The sequence below is a fragment of the Arachis stenosperma genome, chromosome 5 (assembly GCF_014773155.1).
Source record: "Arachis stenosperma cultivar V10309 chromosome 5, arast.V10309.gnm1.PFL2, whole genome shotgun sequence".
In the NCBI taxonomy this organism is placed as follows: domain Eukaryota; kingdom Viridiplantae; phylum Streptophyta; class Magnoliopsida; order Fabales; family Fabaceae; genus Arachis; species Arachis stenosperma.
In genome coordinates this window covers 83667408-83675426 of record NC_080381.1, presented here as the reverse complement: position 1 = coordinate 83675426, position 8019 = coordinate 83667408, and the positions used below count along the sequence as shown (strand labels likewise).

Below are 8019 nucleotides of genomic sequence, written 5' to 3'. Positions count from 1 at the left end.
ATCAAATATTTTCAATCACATCTTTTTCAAAATAGTTTTCAATCAAATCTTTTTGATTTCTAATTTCAAAATCTTTTTCAAAAATCACTTGATTTCTTTTCCATTTTCATTTTCGAAAATTAAGTAATGTTTTTTTCAAAATATTTTCAAAATTTTTCACTTAATTTTCGAAAATAACTTCCCTCCTTCTCACATCCTTCTATTTATGGACTAACATTATCCCTTAATGCAAAATTCGAACTCCATTCCCTCTGATAAGTTCGAATTTTCCCACTCCTGTCTTCTACTCTTCTTTTCCTCTGACACCTAAAGGAATCTCTATACTGTGACATAGAGGATTCCACATCTTCTTGTTCCCTTCTATTTCTTATGAGCAGGAGCAAAGACAAAGGCATTCTTGTTGAGGCTGATCCTGAACCTGAAAGGACCTTGAAGAGAAAGCTAAGAGAAGCCAAAGCACAACTCTCTTTAGAGCACCTGACCGAATTCTTCAAGGAAGAAGAACACATGGCAGCCGAAAACAACAACAATGCAAACAATGCAAGGAAGGTGCTGGGTGACTTTACTGCACCTACTCCTGATTTTTATGGGAGAAGCATCTCTATCCCTGCCATTGGAGCAAACAACTTTGAGCTTAAGCCTCAATTAGTTTCTCTAATGCAACAGAATTGCAAGTTCCATGGACTTCCAATGGAAGATCCTCATCAGTTTTTAGCTGAATTCTTGCAAATCTGTGACACAGTCAAGACTAATGGGGTAGACCCTGAAGTCTATAGACTGATGCTATTCCCTTTTGCTGTAAGAGACAGAGCTAGAATATGGTTGGATTCTCAACCTAAAGAAAGCCTGGACTCTTGGGAAAAGCTAGTCAATGCCTTCTTGGCAAAGTTCTTTCCACCACAAAGATGGAGTAAGCTTAGAGTGGAAGTCCAAACCTTCAGACAGAAGGATGGAGAATCCCTCTATGAAGCTTGGGAAAGATACAAACAATTAATCAGAAGATGTCCTTCAGACATGCTTTCTGAATGGAGCATCATAGGTATTTTCTATGATGGTCTCTCTGAACTATCTAAGATGTCCTTGGATAGCTCTGCTGGAGGATCTCTTCATCTGAAGAAGACGTCTGCAGAAGCTCAAGAATTGATTGAAATGGTTGCAAATAACCAATTCATGTACACTTCTGAAAGGAATCCTGTGAACAATGGGACTAGTCAGAAGAAAGGAGTTCTTGAGATTGACACTCTGAATGCCATATTGGCTCAGAACAAGATATTGACTCAACAAGTCAATTTGATTTCTCAAAGTCTGTCTGGAATGCAAAATGCACCTGGCAGTACTAAGGATGCTTCATCTGAGGAAGAAGCTTATGATCCTGAGAACCCTTCAGTGGAAGAGTGAATTACCTAGGAGAACCCTATGGAAATACCTATAATTCTTCATGGAGAAATCACCCAAATCTCTCATGGAAGAATCAAGAGAGACCTCAACAAGGTTTCAATAACAATAATGGTGGAAGAAACAGGTTTAGCAATGGCAAGCCTTTTCCATCATCTTCTCAGCAACAGACAGAGAGTTCTAAGCAGAATACTTCTGACTTAGCAACAATGGTCTCTGATCTAATAAAGACCACTCAAAGTTTCATGAATGAAACAAGGTCCTCCATCAGAAATTTGGAAGGACAAGTGGGTCAGCTGAGCAAGAAAGTTACTGAACTCCCTCCTAGTACTCTCCCAAGTAATACAGAAGAAAATCCAAAAGGAGAATGCAAGGCCATCAACATGGCCGAATATGGAGAGGAAAGAGAGGAGGAGGACGCCACTGAGGAAGACCTCAGTGGGCGTGTACCAACCTCCTCTGAGTTCCCCAAAGAGGAACCATAGGAATCTGAGGCTCAAAATGAGACCATAGAGATTCCATTGGAATTACTTCTGCCATTCATGAGCTCTGATGAGTATTCTTCCTCTGAAGAGGATGAGTATGTTACTGAAGAGCAAGTTGCTAAATACCTTGGAGCAATCATGAAACTAAATGACAAGTTATTTGGAAATGAGACTTGGGAGGATGAACCTCCCTTGCTCACCAAAGAACTGGATGACTTGTCTAGGCAGAAACTGCCTCAAAAGAGGCAGGATCCTGGGAAGTTTTCTATACCTTGTACCATAGGCACCATGACCTTCAAGAAGGCCTTGTGTGACTTAGGGTCAAGTGTGAACCTCATGCCCCTCTCTGTAATGGAGAAATTAGGGATCTTAGAGGTGCAAGCTGCAAGAATCTCATTAGAGATGGCAGACAACTCAAGAAAACAAGCCCATGGACTTGTAGAGGATGTTCTGGTTAAAGTTGAAGACCAGTACATTCCTACTGATTTCATAGTCCTAGAGACTGGGAAGTGCATGGATGAATCCATCATCCTTGGCAGACCCTTCCTAGCCACAGCAAAGGCTGTGATTGATGTTGACAGAGGAGAGTTAATCATTCAAGTGAATGAAAAATCCTTGGTGTTTAAGGCCCAAGGATATCCCTCTGTCATCATGGAGAGGAAGCATGAAGAGCTCCTCTCAAAACAGAGCCAAACAGAGCCCCCACAGTCAAACTCTAAGTCTGGTATTGGGAGGCTACAACCAAACTCTAAGTTTGGTGTTGAAACCCCACATTCAAACTCTAAGTTTGGTGTTGGGAGGTTTCAACATGGTTCTGAGCATTTCTGAGGCTCCATGAGAGCCCTCTGTCAAGCTAATGACATTAAAGAAGCGCTTGTTGGGAGGCAACCCAATGTTTTATAATTAATTATTTTCTTTTGTTATTTTATCTTTTTTGTAGGTTGATGATCATAAGAAGTCACAAAAACAATGAAAAAAGCAAAACAGAATGAAAAACAGGAAGAAAAACAGCACACCCTGGAGGAGAAGAAACTGGCGTTCAAACGCCAGTAATGCTAGCTGATGGGCGTTTAACGCCCAGTCTGGCACCATTCTGGGCGTTTAACGCCAGAAAGGGGCACCAGACTGGCGTTAAACGCCAGTAAAGGGCAACAACCTGGCGTTAAACGCCAGGAATGGGCACCAGCCCGGCGTTTAACGCCAGAAATGGCTCAAAACGTGATTTTGAGCAACATTTAGTGCAGGGATGACTTTTCCTTGACACTACAGGATCTGTGGACCCCACAGGACCCTACCATCACTCTCTCTTCTTCCCCCATTCACCAATCACCTCAACACCTCTTCCCCAAAAACCCCTCACCTATCAAATCCCATCTTTCTCTTCACCACTCACATCCATCCTTCATAAAACCCCACCAACCTCACCCTTCAAATTCAAACCACTTTCCCTCCCAAACCCACCCATAATGGCCGAACCTTTACCCCCCTCTCTCCTATAAATACCCTTCTTCAACTCTTCATTTTCACACAACCTAAACCCCCTTTCTTACCCTTCTTGGCCGAACACACTACCATCTCCCTTCTTCCTCATTTCTTCTTCTTCTACTCTCTTCTTTCTTCTTTTGCTCGAGGACGAACAAACATTTTAAGTTTGGTGTGGTAAAAGCATTGCTTTTTGTTTTTCCATAACCATTTATGGCATCCAAGGCCGGAGAAACCTCTAAAAAGAGGAAAGGGAAGGCAAAAGCTTCCACCTCTGAGTCATGGGAGATGGATAGATTCCTCTCAAGGGTGCATCAAGACCACTTCTATGAAGTTGTGGCCTTGAAGAAGGTGATCTCCGAGGTCCCCTTTTCACTCAAAAAGGGTGAATATCCGGAGATCCGCCATGAGATCCGAAGAAGAGGTTGGGAAGTTCTTACCAACCCCATTCAACAAGTCGGAATCTTGATGGTTCAAGAGTTCTATGCCAATTCATGGATCACAAAGAACCATGACCAAAGTGTGAACCCGAATCCAAAGAATTATCTCACTATGGTTCGGGGGAAATACTTGGATTTTAGTCCGGAGAGTGTGAGGGTGGCGTTCAACTTGCCTATGATGCAAGGAGATGAGCATCCTTACACTAGAAGGGTCAACTTTGATCAAAGGTTGGACCAAGTCCTCACAGTCATATGTGAAGAGGGCGCACAATGGAAGCAAGATTCAAGAGAAAAGCCGGTCCAATTGAGAAGGCATGACCTCAAGCCCGTGGCTAGAGGATGGTTAGAGTTCATACAACGCTCAATCATCCCCACTAGCAACCGGTCCGAAGTTACCATAGACCGGGCCATCATGATCCATAGTATCATGATTGGAGAAGAAAGGATCATTTTCCTTTACCATTCATAGACTAAATGCTAGAAAGACTAGCTGGTCATGATTATTACTGCTTTTTGGATGGCTATTCAGGTTACAACCAAATTGCAGTAGATCCACAGGACCAAGAGAAAACAGCATTCACTTGCCCTTCTAGCGTGTTTGCCTACATGAGAATGCCTTTTGGTCTGTGTAATGCTCCTGCAACTTTTCAGAGATGCATGCTATCCATCTTCTCTGATATGGTGGATAAATTCCTGGAAGTCTTCATGGATGACTTCTCAGTATATGGAGACTCATTCAGCTCCTGTCTTAACCACCTAGCACTTGTCTTGAAGAGGTGCCAAGAGACTAACCTGGTTTTAAACTGGGAGAAATTTCACTTTATGGTGACTGAAGGAATTGTCCTTGGGCACAAAATTTCAAGCAAGGGATAAGAGGTGGATAAGGCAAAGGTAGAGGTAATTGAAAAATTACCACCACCTGCCAATGTTAAGGCAATCAGAAGCTTTCTGAGGCATGCAGGATTCTACAGAAGGTTTATAAAGGATTTTTTGAAAATTGCAAAACCTCTGAGCAATCTGCTAGCTGCTGACACGCCATTTGTGTTTGACACACAGTGTCTGCAGGCATTTGAGACCCTGAAAGCCAAGCTGGTTGATGACAAGTCATCATATACCCATTTTCAAGCTAATTTCACTTGTTTTGTTAGCATTTATGCACTTTCTTGTATCCTAAGTAAGTGATTTGGAGTGAAAATGCATAACTTCCTTAAATCAAGCAACCACCATGAAATTAATGATAATCCATGAGGTTTAAGCTAATTTTAATTGAATTTTAATTGATTTATAAGCCTCTTGAATTTAGTGATACTTGGAGTGTTGTTTGGTTTATTATAGGTGAAGAAAAGAAAAGAAAAGGAAAAGCGTGGCATAAAAAGTGTAACCCAAGGAAGAAGAAGCGTGGTTTAAGGGAGGAGAAGCGTGCCGCATTGCAATAGGGGAAGCAACATTGCCCTCCACAAGGGCAGAATGCCCTCTAGGAGGGCAACATTAGGTGACCAAGCAAAGGAAGGCAATTCTGCCCTGCCCACTCCAAGGGCAGAGCACAAAATGTGCCTTGAAACCAAGAGAAAAAGAACCTTGCCCTGCCCTTGTGGAGGGCAGAATCGGGCTCTCCAAGGAAGAAATTCAAGAAAAAATTGTCACCCATGCATGCTATAAGGATCGAACAAGGAACCATGAGCAAGCTAGGCACTAAGGCCCACTACCGTGCCAAGAAATCAAGAAAGTTAATGAAGCGTGTGCGTCCTCCGTGGTTCGAACACGGGACGAGAGAGTTGGAACATTGCCCTGCCCTTGGCGCGGGCAGGGCAGCATCGTGTGTGTGGCAGCACCATGCACGCACCAATTTCGATCCTGGCGCACCAACTTCCTCCCCTGGCAGCACCAACGCGCGCACTCCATGAATCTAGCGCATCATACTTTTCTGCCCTGCCCTTGGCGCGGGCAGGGCAGCGTTTCACGCATCAGGCTGCGCCAAGCACGCACCAGACGCACCAATCTTCCGCGCCAACAACGCACCATGCATCAATTTTCTGCCCTGCCCTCCACAAGGGCAGGGCAGCCTCCTGGGAGTGACTTTTAATGGGCCGAAAAATTCAATTAAATTTCCAATTGAATTCATTTCTTCACCAATTCAAAAGCCCATCCAAATCCCAAAATCCAAGAATAGAAAGGGTATAAATAGAAGCTAGTTTGATGTAATTAGGACCTTTAACAACTTTTGAACCTTTGAACTTTTACTTTGGCATTTTTACCTTCACTTTTGAATTTTACCTTTCTTTGGAGCTTTGGCACTTGTTCTTGGTGACTTGACTGAGAATTCTGAGAATTGGGGAGGAGAATTGATCTCTCTTCTTCCTCATTCTTGCCTAAGCATTTCTAATCTTCTGTTTTTGAGTTTTGGGTGTGTGAAATTGAGGAAATTCTGTCTCAATTCCCATTCAAACTCTTTTCAATTTGTTTTCTGCATAATTCAATTTAAATTCTGTTCTTCCATTGCTTCTTCTTTAATTTTCTGTCAATTGCTTAGATAACTCGGATCTGGGAAGGAAATTGGGTTTTAGGCTCTGCTACCTAAGCCCTTGAATCCTGAGATTACAATTCACTTTGGGTTCTTCTGTGAACCTTGCTGCATTTTATTTCCTTTCTGTTTGAATGCTTATTGCTTCTAATTCAATTTCTGCTCAATCAATTGTTGCAATTTACTTTCTCTTTGTTTAGATTCTGCAATCCCATTCCTCAACCCCTTTTACATTCAAGCAATTTATCTTTCTTGCCATTTAAGTTACTGCAATTTAAGTTTCTTGAACTTTAAGTTTCAGTCATTTATTTTCTTGTTCTTTAAGTTTCTGCAAATTTACTTTCCTGTTCTTTAATTTACTGCATTTTTCCCTTCTCCCTTTACATTTACTGTCATTTACTTCTTGTTAAACACAAATCACTCAACCAAAACTTGATTCGCTTGATTAAATCACCCACTAAACTAAAATTGCTCAATCCTTCAATCCCTGTGGGATCGACCTCACTCATGTGAGTTATTATTACTTGATGCGACCCGGTACACTTGCCGGTGAGTTTTGTGTTGGATCATTTTCCACACATCACTGGTCACAACACCAGTCATCTCTGCAACAAACTGGACATTGCCATTCGAACTAATGTGTGATGCCAGTGACCATGCCATTGGTGCAGTGTTAGGACAGAGGCATAACAAGCTTCTGCACATCATTTATTATGCCAGCCGTGTTCTAAATGATGCACAGAAGAATTACACAACCACAAAAAAAGAGTTACTTGCCGTGGTCTATGCCATTGACAAGTTTAGATCCTATCTAGTAGGATCAAAGGTGATTGTGTACACTGACCATGCTGCTCTTAAGTACTTACTCACAAAGCAGGATTCAAAATCCAGGCTCATAAGATGGGTGTTGCTTCTGCAAGAGTTTGATATAGAAATAAGAGACAGAAAAGGGACAGAGAACCAAGTAGCTGATCATCTATCCCGAATAGAACCAGTAGCTGGGGCATCCCTCCCTTCTATTGAGATCTCTGAGACCTTCCCAGATGAGCAACTTTTTGCCATTCAGGAAGCTCCATGGTTTGCAGACATTGCAAATTATAAAGCTGTGAGGTTCATACCACAGGAGTACAGTAAGATACAAAGAAAGAAATTAATTTCAGATGCCAAGTACTACCTTTGGGATGAGCCATATCTCTTTAAGAGATGTGCAGATGGAATGATCCGCAGATATGTACCTAGAGAGGAAGCACAAAGGATCCTGTGGCATTGCCATGGATCATAGTATGGGGGACATTTCGGAGGTGAGCGAACAGCCACTAAGGTCCTCCAATGTGGCTTCTACTGGCCTACTCTCTATAAAGATGCCCGAGAGTTTGTGCGTAACTGTGACAGTTGCCAAAGAGCTGGTAACTTGCCTCATGGATACGCCATGCCTCAACAAGGGATTCTAGAGATTGAATTGTTTGATGTATGGGGTATAGACTTCATGGGTCCGTTCCTACCATCATACTCAAACACTTACATTCTGGTGGCAGTAGACTATGTATCTAAATGGGTAGAAGCAATTACTACACCCACTAATAATACTAAAACCGTGCTGAAATTCTTCTGGAAACACATCTTTAGCAGATTTGGTGTTCCCAGAGTACTAATCAGTGATGGGGGCACTCATTTTTGCAATAAACAGCTGTACTCT

At 42.3% G+C, this 8019-nt stretch overlaps 1 non-coding gene across 1 annotated transcript; it reads right to left on the bottom strand.

The window, feature by feature from the left end:
- Positions 1-912: 912 nt before the first annotated feature.
- LOC130984105 (small nucleolar RNA R71) lies at positions 913-1020 on the bottom strand. Its single transcript, XR_009088061.1, has one exon. It is a non-coding gene; the product is annotated as a small nucleolar RNA R71 (small nucleolar RNA).
- Between the last annotated feature and the right edge of the window lie 6999 nt (positions 1021-8019).